Genomic DNA, 14,791 nt, shown 5'->3' on the forward strand with positions numbered 1-14,791 from the left:
TTTAATAATATTTTATTGTACTTTTGGTGAAGTTTTACATAGCAATTTAGGTTCCCATACAACAATTTCTAAACAAATTGTTCAGCGATATTGGTTACATTCGTCACAACGCGTTAACATTCTTGTTATTTCCATTCCAGTTGTTCCATTTTCATTAATCTAGTTTCACTTCCCCCTTACATTCTCATCTTTGTTTTAAAGTAACAGTTGACAATTTGGTCTCATATAGATGATTTTTAAAAGGAAACCAGTACTCACAGGTGATATTTCTTATTTCGTAGGACAGTCTGTTATTTAGCTAAAAGGTGACTTCAGGGGCTAGTTTCAGTTCAAGCTTTAAAGAGTATCTCAGGGCAATCGTCTCGGGGTGTCTGCTAGTCACAACTGGTTCTGTAAGTCTGTTTTGTTGTTTGTTTGTTTTTGTTTTTAGAAACTAGAGGCTCTGTTCCACAGTTTTCTCCCATTCTATCAGGGTCTGTCTATTGTGGTCCTGATTAGAACAGTCGTTAGTGGTAGCCGGGCACCATTTAGTTCTTCTGGTGTCAGAGTAGATGAGGCCGTGGTTTGTGTAGACTATTAGTCCTGTAAACTAGTTTCTTTTTGAGTCTTTGGTTTCTTTCTTTGTCTTTTGCTCTGGATGCGTAGAGATCAATAGTTGTATCTTAGATGGCAGCATACAAGCTTATAAGACCCTAGGCACTACTCACCAAACTAGGATGTAGAATATAACTTTATGAGCTATGTATTAAGCCAATTGACTGAGATGTCCTACGAGACTATGGTCCTAACCCTTCAAACCCAGAAACCAGTCCTTTGAGACATTTGGTTATGTATAAGAAGTATTTATAACTGCACCCCCATGTGGTTTATTATATATATGAACATATGTGCATACAGCCACATATACACACACATATACATATGCATACACCTATATATACTCACATATACACAGTATATACATATATGCCTACATACAAACATATATACCCTCACAAATTTTTTTTTTGGTTGTTGGAATTGTGTTGTTTCTTAAAGGTGTTGCAGCCTCAGTGGGGCTAGGCTCTTTAACTAAGGTAGCCTGAGTGAGTCTCCTTTTTTTTCCACCTGAGGTACCAGAAAACATACTAGACAATTACTACACACCTGACATCTGCAAGATCCACAGGAGCAGTTCAAACATATAGAAAAAAAGAAAGTCTTTAATGGTTCATCCAAAATTTTCTTGTGTTTTTTCAGTCTCAGATAAAAAAATTCAGCCAACATCTAAATCCTAGTCCTTCATTTGCACTAGGAGTATAAATTCCTTGGCATAAAGGTTCAAATAGCATCTTATTTTTCAGGTAGCAGTGCCTGGCACATAGTTGGACTTTGACAGACATTTATTCAATGAACAAGTGTTGGATAAATACAGTATTCCCTGTCAATTTTTTCTCTCCATTGTTGCTGTTGTGTGCTATTGAGTTGATTCTGACTCATAGCAACTGTTTTAGTCATCCAGTGTTGCTATAACAGAAATTCACAACTGAGTGGCTTTAACAAAGAGAAATTTATTCTCACAGTCTAGTAGTTAGAAGTCTGAATTCAGGGTGCCAGCTCCAGGGGAAGGCTTTCTCACTCTGTCAGCTCTGGAAGAAGGCCCTTGTCGTCAATCTTCCCTTGATCCAGGGGTGTCTCATTGCAGGGACCTGGGGTCCAAAAGACGCGCTGTTCTCCTGGCTCTTGTTTCTTGATGGTATGAGGTCCCCTTGTCTCTCTGCTAGCTTTTCTCTTTTATATCTCAAAAGAGATTGATTTAAAACAACGTGTGTGTGTGTGTGTTGTGTGTGCATCTTGTAGGCTGAGTCCTGCCTCATTAATTAACTGATGCTAATACCACCTCATTAACATCATAGAGAGAGGATTTACAACACATAGGAAAATCACATCAGATGACAAAATGGTGGACAATCACACAATACTCGGAATTATGACCTAGCCAAGTTGACACATTTTTGGGTGACACGATTCAACACATGACAGCAACTTTATATGACAGATTAGAACTGCCCCATAGGGTTTCCTAGGCTGTAATCTTTATGGGGATAGATCACCAGATTTTTTCACCCTTGGAGCCCCTGGTGGATTCCAACAGCCAAGTGCTTAATTAACCATTGTGCCACCAGTAATCCTTCTAGGATTACTAACCCTGTTAGGAAACTAACCCTTCTGTCTCACTGGGAGCTGGCTGGCACTGTGGAAGGCAAGCCCATAGGCAGGGCAGACAGACACTGCATCTCAGAGAACTCTTTCTAGAGAAGCTCTTGCCCAGCTCCACCCAGGACAGATTAGTTCCCCAAGGGTTTCTAAGTGTCCTGTACAGATACAGTCGCTGTGGCCAAAGGGCAGTGTCTGACACAGAGGTGTAGGGGAAAGAGACTGGGCCAAGCCAGTTTGGTCCGGACAAGCCCACTTCTTCTCCTTTCTTTCCTTCCATCTTCCTCTTACTCTTGCCCCCTCTCATCCTTCCCAAGAGAGAAATCTTGATCTAGTCAAAGATAGTCGCCCACACACACTCCTGTTCATTGTTGTTGTTAGATGCCATCAAGGTGATTCCGACTCACAGCAGCCCCATCTGACAGAGTAGAACTGCCCCATAAGGTTTCCTAGGCTGTCATCTTTACAGGAGCAGATCACCAGGTCTTCTAGCCTCAGGGCCACTGCGTAGGTTTGAATTGCCAATCTTTTCGTTAGCAGCCCAGTGCTTAACCTTTGCGCCACCAGCGCTCTTCTCCTTTCCATTAGAAACTTCATAATTCTTTTTCTTTTTTTTTCAATGGTGGTGTATCAGTCAGGGTTCTCCAAAGAAACAGAACTATGTATATGGGTATGTATATGTGTATATATGTGTGTGTGTGTATGTATATGTATATATACAGAGACAGAGATTTATTTTAAGGAATTGGCCCATGCAGTTGTGGGGGCTGGCAAGTCTGAAATCTGTAGGGCATGCTGGCAGGTTGGAAACTTTCAAGTAGGAGCTGACACCGTAGTCTTGAGGAAGAATTTTTTCTTCCTCAGAGAAATCTCAGTTTTTGTCTTAAGGTGCTTGGAGGATGCTTACCGACATTATGGAAGATAATATTCTTTAACGTCAGCTGGTTATAGATATTAGCCACACCTAGATTAGTGTTCATTTGAGTAACTGGGTAGTATAGCCTAGCCAAGTTGACACAAAATGAACCATCACAGGTGGAAATAAAAATTTACTTAGGATACTATACATGAATTACTGTTGAAATATTTGAAAGATCTCTTCGCCTTCTACTCTCCTCCTTGCCAACTCCGCTGTAGGCAAACTTGCCTCTTTGCTGTTCATCAAAACAAAAAGGCATGCTCCCAACTCAGCCTTTGTACTTGCTATTTCTTCTGCCTGGCATGATTTTTCCCTGATATCCTCATGGCTCAATCCCTCCTCTTCTCTATCAGACCTTTTTGAAAATGTCCCCTTTTCAGGGAGGCCTGCCCTGATACCTTCCTTCCTTGCTTATTCATCTTCCTTGCTTCATTTTCTCCACGGTGTGTATCATAATTTTGTACAGTGGATGTTTTATTTATCTTGTTCAGTGCCCGTCTCCCCTCACTAGAATGTAAGCTTCTTGAGGGCCAAGATCTTTGCTTGTTTCATTGTGGGCTGTAACCTCAGATCTTTGCTTGTATCATTTCCTATTGTAATCCTATGTTATGGATTAAATTGTGTCCCCTTCTCCTCCCACCCCACCCCACCCCCCCAAAAAAGTGTTGAAATCCTAACTCCTATACCTGTGGATGTAATCCTGTTTGGAAATAGAGTTTTCCCAATACGAGTGATCGCATTTGTACCAATGAAGATAAGATCAAAACTGTGTGGAGAAATGATCCAACTAGGTTAATTGAGCAGCTGTGTTCAAAAGGCTCAGCAATAATGTGATCAAAACTTTGTACAATGCAGCAGAGAAGTAAATGGTCACAATGACAAAAGACATCACCACCTGGCATTTGAATCCTAATGAAGTCTCTTAGTCATTACATAGGATCAAGGAGGAATTGATAAATGGCCAGAATGTATCCCTACCACTTCGATGTTGATGTGTTAAGACTGACAAAAATAAATGGAGGAAGTTAGATAGCTCATGTGATTTTTCTATAAGCTGAAATTCTTTACCCTCACCTCTTTGTCTGAACTGAAATGTAATCATGCTATATATAGTACTTAGGATAGTCCTCTATCATCAAATTTAAAACAATGGTGGACAAATGAGAGAGATTTGAGAAAGAAGAATAATCACTGGCATTTCTGTAGACCAGAAGCCTAGCAAAGTTAGACGTTTTCTATGAACAACTTCTCTGAGGAACTGGAATTTGAAATGCTCTGAATGTGCCTGCTCAAAAATTATGACAATCCAGTATTTGTGATTCCAGAGTTGTGAGTATTGAAAACTTAGGTTGAGGCTTGCTGGTATTAACAATCCATATTTTGCCCCATATAGAGTCCCTGGGTGGTGAAAATGGTTAACACGTTCAGTTGTGAAAAATCAGTCATCGAAAAGCCTGTGGTGCACAGTTCTACTCGGACACATGGAGTTGCCATGAGTCAGAGTTGACTCGATGTCAACTGGAAGTGGTGATATTTTATCCTAGAATTGGGTCATGAACTGCCCATAAAGTTTTCATGGAGCATGAGCTTTGTTAACATATTTTCTTACCACAAAAAGTAAGGCAACCTTACCAGATAGCAGGCAGTGTACCCACTTTGCAACAGAAGTGAGCAATAATCTCACCTGGTGTGTGTCAAGGCCTCCAGTACATGTTTTTGAGGTGCTTCTACGTCTAAACCTGTACCTGAGATCTAGAAGCTTCAGCTCACATTTAAATGGCAGCTTCCGAGTCCACAGAATGTCCACAGAATAGCAAGGCCATTAGATGGAGGGATGAATCACATGCTAACAAAGTAACAAAGTACTAGGAGAGGTTACCAAGGCAATAACAGGAACAAATGTGTAATTCCATATGGCAGCCTACACAGAAGAGGAAAGCATTCTAGAGTAGATTAGCACATCCAATTAGAAGAGGAGGTAAAAGTTGTCTCTCACATAGAATGTTCTCTCATTCAACAAGATGTGGCTGAATGCCAACTCTATGCTAGGCACTTGGCAAGATACAAGGCATGCCAAGATGAAGAGGAACAGTACTTGCCCACAAGGGGTGCACAGGCTGGTAGCTGTACATTGTACATTGCACAGAAGTATCTGGCAGATTCCTTCAGAGGCATTGTTGCCCTAGGCCTCCCTCTTGCCTGTTGTGAAGATGGAGCAAGTTCTCTTGAGTCTCAGACAAGAGGTCCAAGGCCAAAGTTTTTGGAAGTATTTGCAAAAACCACAGCAGAAAACACACAAACCTGGGTTTGAATCCCACTTTACTGCAGAAATTACTGTGTCACCTCAGGCAAGTTGCTTAAACTCTTTGAGTCTTGGTGTCTCTTCTCTGGAAAACAGGCATAAGAAAATACTGAACTTTCATCATCCAAATATTTCCCATAAAACTTGCAAAGAATTTTACTCAAAATTCACTGTTCAAGTTGCAAATCTGACATATGTAGAATGACCGTATACTCCAATTTGCTCCAGACAGTTGTAGCTTAAGTTATTATTCTAACATAGTTGTGAATAGTACCCATTTCACTCTCCAAAACTGTCCTAACTTGACAATGAATTAAATAGCACCTGAGGTATAAAGAATTTTCATGGAAACAACAGAGCAAAAACTTTACGTTGAACTCCTGTATTAGTTTCCTAGGGCTGCCATAACAGAATCCCACAAAGTGGGTGGCTTTAAGGAAAAGAAATTCATTGTCTCATAGTTGCGGTGGCTAAAAGTCTAAATCAGAGTCATTCCTTCTGCGGGCTCCGAGAAAGAAACTGCTCTATGCCTACCTTCTAGCGTCTCGTGGCTTCTGGCAATCCTTGACTTTTCGTGGCTTGCAGCTGCATCTACCTCCATCTCATCATATGGTCATCTGTCCCCTGTCCAACTGTGCCTTGCTGTCTATTCTCCTTTTTTGTAAGACATCACTCATATTGGATTAGGATCCACCCTATTCTGGCATGACCTTATGTTAACTGATAAAATCTTCAAAGACTCCATCTCCAAACAAGGTCACATTCACAGGTATAGGGGTTAGGACTTCAACATAACTTTAAAAAAAAAAAGTTTTTTGAGGGACACAATTCAATCCACAACAACACCTGAGCCCAGGGTGTAGAGACCTCCACAGTTGTTCTCCTTAGAGAGTTGATGTTTTATTTATGTATTCAGTGTGTATCTTTAAAATATTTGCATATTGTTTATTTTATTTTCATGCTCATTTCTATGCAGAAGGAAATGAAATTGTTATGTGTGATGTTTAAGGTTATGTGTCAACTTGGCTAGGCCATGATTCTCAGTGGTTCGGCAGATATTAGGTAATCATCCTCCATTTTGTGATCTGATGTGAGCAGCCAATCAGCTGAAAGGGGAATTTCCTTGGGGGTGTGGCCCACATTCAATATATATGGAAGCTGTGGCAAAGCTTGCTTTCTTTTGATACTGCACCTGTCTCGTCATCCTCTGACTTCCGGTTCTTTGAACGTGAGCCAGGAGCCTGCCACTTGACCTGCAGATTTTGGATTCACCAGCTTCCACGACCCCTTGAATGAAAGGGAGGTCAGGTCCCAGTGAGGAAGGACTCCACTACACTGCCAAAAATATACACTGTTAATCTTTCTCCAGCTCCTCAAAAGTATTAAGTGTGACATGATTACAAACAGTTAAGAATCGATTCAGTGCTGTGTGCCCACCAGGCGTTGCGCTTCCTTTTTAGTTGCAGAAGGGGCCAGATGTAACAAATTGTCCTTCATTTTAGAAGGAATATCTCAATATGCCCCACACCACTGGACCTCTAGAAATTTCACTGAGGTTGAAGGCACCTGAATTTTTATCAGATTAATTTCCCACCCTCTAGCACAAAAATGTTTTACCAAGAAGTCTAGAATCATTGATACTTCTTCCTTACTAGGTCCAATCAGCATAATGTCATCAACGTAATGGACTAGTGTAATGACATACGGAAGGGAAAGGCAATCAAGTTCCCTGCTGACTAAATTATGACATTGGCCTAGAGAGTTGATATACCTCTGAGGTAGGGCAATGGAAGTGTACTGCTGACCTTGCCAAATGAAGGCAAACTACTTCTGGAGGTCCTTTGAAATTGGAATTGAGAGAAAGGCCTTGGCCAGATCAATAGCTGCATACCAGGTACCAGGAGATCTATTAATTTGCTCAATCAATGAAACCATATCTAGAACAGCATCTGCAATTGGGGTCATCACCTGATTAAGTTTATGATAATCTACTGTCATTTTCCAAGATCCATCTGTTTGTTGCTCAGGCCAAATAGGCAAATGAATGGGGATCTGGTGGGAATCGCCATCCCTGCAACCTTCAAGTCCTTGATGGTGGCACTAATTTCTGCAATCCCCCCAGGAATGTGGTTTTGCTTTTGGTTTACTATTTTTCTAGCTTGAGATGGTCCTCATGGATTCCACTTGGCTTGTCCTACCATAATAGAAAGGTTAACAGTATAAATTTTTGGCAGTGTAGTGGAGTCCTTCATCAAGGGGACCTGGCCTCCCACTCATTCAAGGGGCTGTGGGAGCTGGCGAATCCAAAATCTGTAGATCAGACCGCAGGCTGCTGGCACACATCCCAAGAACTGGAGGTCAGAGGATGACGAGACAGATGCAGTATCAAGAGAGAATCAGCTTTGCCAGAACATCCATATATACTTGATGCAAGGAAACTCCCCTTTCAACTGACTGGCTGCTCACATCAGATCACAAAATGGAGGATGATTGCATAATATCTGCCAAACCACTGAGAATCACGGCCTAGCCATGTTGACACACAGCTTTAACCATCACAGTATGTACTACTGTATAGTATTATGTTGTTGTTAGGTGCCGTCGAGTGGGTTCTGACTCATAGCGACCCTATGCACAACAGAACGAAACAATGCCCAGTCCTGTGCCATCCTTACAATCATTGTTATGCTTGACCCCATTGTTGCAGCCACTACGTCAATCCACCTCGTTGAGGGTCTTCCTCTTTTCCACTGACCCTGTACTTTGCCAAATATGATGTCCTTCTCCAGTGACTGATACCTCCTGACAACATGTCCAAAGTATGTAAGACGCAACCTTGCCATCCTTGCTTCTAAGGAGCATTCTGGTTGTACTTCTTCCAAGACAGATTTACTCGTTCTTCTGGCAGTCCATGGTATATTCAATATTCTTCACCAACACCACAATTCAAAGGCATCAATTCTTCGGTCTTCCTTATTCATTGTCCAGCTTTCACATGCATATGATGTGATTGAAAACACCATGGCTTGGGTCAGGTGCACCTTAGTCTTCAAGGTGACATCTTAGCTCTTCAACACTTTAAAGAGGTCCTTTGCAGCAGATTTACCCAATGCAATGTGTCTTTTGATTTCTTGACTGCTGCTTCCTTGGCTGTTGATTATGCATCCAAGTAAAATGAAATCCTTGTCAACTTCAATCTTTTCTCCGTTTATCATGATGTTGCTCATTGGTCCACTTGTGAAGGTTTTTGTTTTCTTTATGTTGAGGTGTAATCCATACTGAAGGCTGTGGTCTTTGATCTTCATCAGTAAGTGCTTCAAGTCCTCTTCACTTTCAGCAAGCAAGGTTGTGTCATCTGCATAATGCAGGTTGTTAATGAGTCTTCCTCCAATCCTGATGCCCCGCTCTTCTTCATATAGTCTAGCTTCTCGTATTATTTGCTCAGCATACAGATTGAATAGGTATGGTGAAATAATACAACCCTGATGCACCCCTTTCCTGACTTTAAACCAATCAGTATCCCCTTGTTCTGTCCAAACAACTGCCTCTTGATCTATGTGAAGGTTCCTCATGAGCACAATTAAGTGTTCTGGAATTCCCATTCTTCGCAACGTTATCCATAATTTGTCATGATCCACACAGTCGAATGCCTTTGCATAGTCAATAAAACATAGGCAAACACCCTTCTGGTATTCTCTGCTTTCAGCCAGGATCATCTGACATCAGCAATGATATCCCTGGTTCCACATTCTCCTCTGAAACCGGCCTGAATTTCTGGCAGTTCCCTGTCGATATACTGCTGCAGCCATTTTTGAATGATCTTTAGCAAAATTTTGCTTGTGTGTGATATTAATGATATTGTTAGATAGTGATGGAATTTACAACACATAGGAAAATCACACCAGATGACAAAGTAGTGGACAATCACACAATACTGGGAATCATGGCCCAGTGAAATTTATACACATCTTTTTGGGGGACACAATTCAATCCTTGACAGGCATATATATTTTTTCCACCTCATTTAACTCTTACAAAAATCTTGTGAAGAACGTATTATTATCACCTCATTTTTAGAGGTGAAGAGACTGAAATTCAGAGAGTTGAAGCAAATTGGTCCCATAGCTAATAGGTCAAATTGGGGCTCAAATCCAAGTCTTTTGATTCCAAGGGAAAGGCGTAAAAACCCAAGTTAATAAGTTGTCTTAGGAACTTAGCATCCTGACATTGGATAAGTTTCCTGGGTGTTGCAAATAGAAAACTAGACCTAGATATTAGCATTGGTGAACTCTCCTTTAACAAGCATTCATCAATTCATTTTTCAAGCACCTAGTGGTGCAGTGGTTAAAGCGAAGGCCTGCTAACCGAAAGGTAGGCAGTTCAAAACCACTAGCGGCTCCGTGGGAGAAAGATGTGGCAGTCTGCTTCCATAGAGATTTACAGTTTTGGAAGCTTTATGGGGTCACTATGAGCCAGAATCAACTCCACCCCAGTGTGTTTGGTTTGGTTTACTATGTGCCTTACACTGTGAGGGGTGAATAAGACAGGTATAACCCCTGCCTTCACAGAGCTTACATTCTAGAGGTGAGTTAAGACACTGAACCAGTAATCAAGTGGCTATAAAGGGCTATGGACATGGCAGTGATAACACACCACAGAAGGAGATACCTGGTTCCCAAGTAGACTCTAGCATGGTTGGGTTTGTTGACATTCTTAGGTGCTGTCGAGTCAGTTCCAACTCATAGCCATCCTATAGGGTAGAGAAGAACTGCCGCATAGGATTTTCAAGAAGCAGCTGTTGGATTCAAACTGCTGACATTTTGGTTAGCAGACGAATGCTTAACCACTGCTCCACCAGGAATCAGACCCTCTACCAAGCATGACGTTCTTCTCCAGGACCAAGCATGATGTCCTTCTCCAGGTTCTGGTACCTCCTGATAACATGTTCAAAGTATGTGAGACCCGCTCTCACCATCCTTGCTTCTAAGGAGCACTTTGGCTGTACTTCCTCCAAGGCAGACTTGTTTGTTCTTCTGGCAGATCAGGGTATATTCAATATTCTTCCCCAACACCAAAATTCAAAGGTGTCAATTCTTCTTTGGTCTTCTTTATTCACTGTCCAGCTTTTGCATGCATATGAGGTGATTGAAAATACCATGGCTTGGGTCAGGCTCACCTTAGTCCTCAAAGTGACATCTTTGCTTTTTAACACTTCAAAGGGGTTTTTTGCAGCAGATTTGCCAATGCAACCTGTAGTTTGATTTCTTGGCTGCTGCTTCCATGGGCATTGATTGTGGATCCAAGTAAAATGAAATCCATGACAACTTCAATATTTTCTCCATTTATCATGATGGTGCTTAATGGTCCAGTTGTGAGGATTTTTGTTTTCTTTATAAAAAAAAAAAATTTTTTTTTTTTTTTTATGTTGAGGTATAGTCTATACTGAAGGCTATAGTCTTTGATCTTCACCGGTAAGTGCTTCAAGTCCTCTTCATTTTCGGCAAACGAGATTGTGTCATCTGCACATTGCAGGTTGTTAATGAGTCTTCCTCCAATCCTGATGCCCTGTTCTTCTTCATACAATCCAGCTTCTCAGATTATTTGCTCAGCATATAGACTGAATAAGTATGTGAAAGGATATAGCCCTGACGCACAGCCTTTTTGACATTAAACCAACAGTATCCTCTCGTTCTGTTCAAACAACTGCCTCCTGGTCTAAATACAGGTTCCTCATGAGCACAATTAAGTGGTCTGGAATTCCCCTTCTTTGTGATGTTATCCATAATTTGTTATGATCCACACAATCTTACCTTTGCATAGTCAATAAAACACATCTTTCTGTATTCTCTGCTTTCAGCCAAGATGCATCTGACCTCAGCAATGATATCCCTTCTTCCATGTCCTCTTCTGAGTCCAGCCTGAATTTCTGGCAGTTCTCTGTTGATGCACTGCTGCAATCACTTTTGAGTGATCTTCACACACATTTTACTTGTGTGTGATATTAATGGCATTGTTTGATAATTTCAGCTTGAGGAACGTGGAGCCTGCTCTTCCCTTTTGGTTTTCTAACTCCACATCTCTGCACATTTCTTTATAATGCTTTCCTTTGCCTTCTCAAGCTGCCCTTTGAAATCTTCTGTTCAACTCTTCTACTTTATCATTTCTTCCTTTCACTTTAGCTATTCTTCTTCATTGCAAATATCTTTTTTCAACAACAGAAATGGTGACTGTGCACGTGAACTTCACTAGACGGAATACACAGGAATCAAATTGACTACATTGGTGGAAAGACGCAATGGAAAGCTAAAAACTGTTAGTCAGAACAAGGCAAGGGGCCGACTGCAGAACTCATATGTAAGTTCAGGTTGAAGTTGAAGGTAATTAGAAAAAGTCCACAAGAGCCAAAGTATATCCCACCTGAATTTAGAGATCATCTCAAGAATAGGTTTGACCCACTGAACACTAATGTCTGAAGACCAGATGAATTGTGGGATGACATCAAGGACATACACAAAGAAAGCAAGAGGTCATTAAAAAGAAAGAAAAGACCAAAATGGATATCAGAAAAGACTCTGAACCTTGCTCTTGAAACTAGAGTAGCTAAAATGAAAGGAAGAAATGAACTAAAAGAGCTGACAGAAGATTTCAAATGGTAGCTTACGAAGACAAAGTATTATAATGAAATGTGCAAAAACCTGGAGATAGAAAACCAAAAGGAAAGAATATGCTCAGCATTTCTCAAGCTGAAAGAACTGAAGAAAAAATTTAAGCCTCACGTTGCAATATTGAAGGATTCTATGGGGAAAATATTAAATGACTCAGGAAGCATCAAAAAGAAGATTGAAGGAATACACAGAGTCAAAGAATTGGTTGAGTTTCGACCATTTCAGGAAGTACCATATGATTAAGAATCAATGGTAGTGAAGGAAGAAGTTCAAACTGCACTGAAGGCATTAGTGAAAAACAAGGCTCCAGGAATTGACTGAATACCAACTGAGACATTTCAACAAATGGATGCAGCACTGGAAGTGCTCACTCGTCTATGCCAAGAAATTTGGTAGACAGCTACCTGGCCAACCTACTGGAAGAGATTCATATTTGTACCCATTCCAAAGAAAGGTGATCCAACAGAATGCAGAAATTATTGAACAATATCATTAAGATCACACACAAGTAAAATCCTGCTGAAGATCATTCAAAAGGAGCTGCAGCAGCATATCAACAGGAAGCTGTCAGAAATTCACGGAGGATTCAGAAGAAGGAAAATCATCAGTGATGTCAGATGGTTCTTGGCTGAAAGCAGAGAATACCAGAAGGATGTTTACGTGTGTTTTACTGATTATGCAAAGGCATTTGACTGTGTGGATCATAACAAATTATGAATAACATTTCAAAGAATGGGAATTCCAGAACACTATACGACTCGATGGCACTAGTTTTTTGTTTTTTTTTTTTATTGTGTTCATGAGGCACCTGTACTTACACCAAGAGGCAGTTATTTGAACAGAACAAGGGGATACTGTGTAGTTTAAAGTAAAAAAACTTGTGCATCAGGGTTGTAACCTTTCACCGTACTTATTCAATCTGTATGCTGAGCAAATAATTTGAGAAGCTGGATTGTATGAAGAAGAACAGGGCATCAGGATTGGAGGAAGGATCATTAACAACTTACAATGTGCAGATGACACAACCTTGCTTGCTGAAAGTGAAGAGAACTGGAAGCACTTACTGATTAAGATCAAAGTCACAGCCTTCGGTATGGATTACACTTCAACATGAAGGAAACAAAAGTCTTAAAGACTGGACCAATAAGCAACATCATGATAAGTGGGGAAAATATTGAAGTTGTCATGGATTTCCTTTTACTTGGATCCATAATCAATGTCCACATAAGCAGCAGTTAAGAAATCAAACAACGCATTGCATTGGGCAAATCTGCAGGAAAAGACCTCTTAAAAATTTTAAAGAAGCAAAGGTGTCAATTTAAGGGCTAAGATGAGCCTGACCCCAACCATTGTATTTCCAGTCATCTCATATGCATGTGAACACTGGGCACTGAATAAAGAAGAATGAAGAAAAATCGATGTCTTTGAATTATGGTGTTGGCAAAGAATATTGAATATACCATGGACTGCCAGAAGAACGAACAAATCTGTCTTGGAAGAAGTACAGCCAGAATGCTCCTCAGAAGCAAAATGGCAAGACTTTGTCACACATACCTGGACATGTTATCAGGAGGGACCAGTCCCTGGAGAAGGACATCATGCCTGGTAAAGTAAAGGTTCAGTGGAAAAGAAGAAGACCTTCAACAAGATGGATTGACACGGTGGGTGAAACAATGGGCTCAAGCATAACAATAATTGTGAACATGGCACAGGACTGGGCAGGGTTTCATTCTGTTGCACATAAGGTCGCTGTGAGTCATAACTGATTTGATGGCACCTAACAAAAACAAAGTTCAAGAGCAAGTTTCAGAGTATCTTCATTTTGGTCTTTTCTTTCTTTCCTTTCTTTTTAACAGCCTCTTGTTTTCTTCATGTATGATGTCCTTCCACAACTCATCTGGTCTTCAGCTGTTAGTGTTCAATGCGTCAAATCTATTCTTGAGAAGGTCTCTAAATTCAGGTGGGATATACTCAAGGTAGTACTTTGGCTCTCGTGAACTTGTTCTAATCTCCAGCTTCAACTTGAACTTGCATATTAGCAATTGACAGTGTGTTCTACAGTTGGTTCCTGGTCTTGTTCTGACTGATGATATTGAGCTTTTCTGTCGTCTCTTTCCACAGAGGTAGTCGATTTAATTCCTGTGTATTCCATCCTGTGATGTCCCTGTGTATACCAAAACCCAAAACCAAACCCAGTGCCGTCAAGTCAATTCCATGTGTATAGTCACCATTTATGTTATATAAAAAAGATATTTGCAATGAAGAGGTCATTGGTCTTTCAAAGTTCTATCATGCGATCTCCAGAGTCGTTTTCTATCACCAAAGCCATATTTTCCAACTACTGTTCCTTCTTCTTTGTTTCCAACTTTTGCATTCCAATCACCAGTAATTATCAATGTATCAGACTGCAGAAGTTGGTAAAAATCTTCAATTTCTTCATCTTTGGCCCTAGTGGTTTGTGCAGAAATTTGAGTAATAGACGTATTAACTGGTCACCCTTATAGGCGTGCATGTATTATCCTATCAATCACGACATTGTACTTCAGGACAGATCTTGAAACGTTCTTTTTCATGTTGAATGAGACACCATTTCTCTTCCATTTTTCATTCCCAGCATTGTTCAATTCAAAATGGCCAATACCAGTTCATTTCAGCTTGCTAATGCCTAGGATGTTGATGTCCATGCTTTCCATTTCCTTTTTGAAGGTT

This window comes from Elephas maximus, chromosome 2 (genome assembly GCF_024166365.1).
Source record: "Elephas maximus indicus isolate mEleMax1 chromosome 2, mEleMax1 primary haplotype, whole genome shotgun sequence".
NCBI lineage: Eukaryota > Metazoa > Chordata > Mammalia > Proboscidea > Elephantidae > Elephas > Elephas maximus.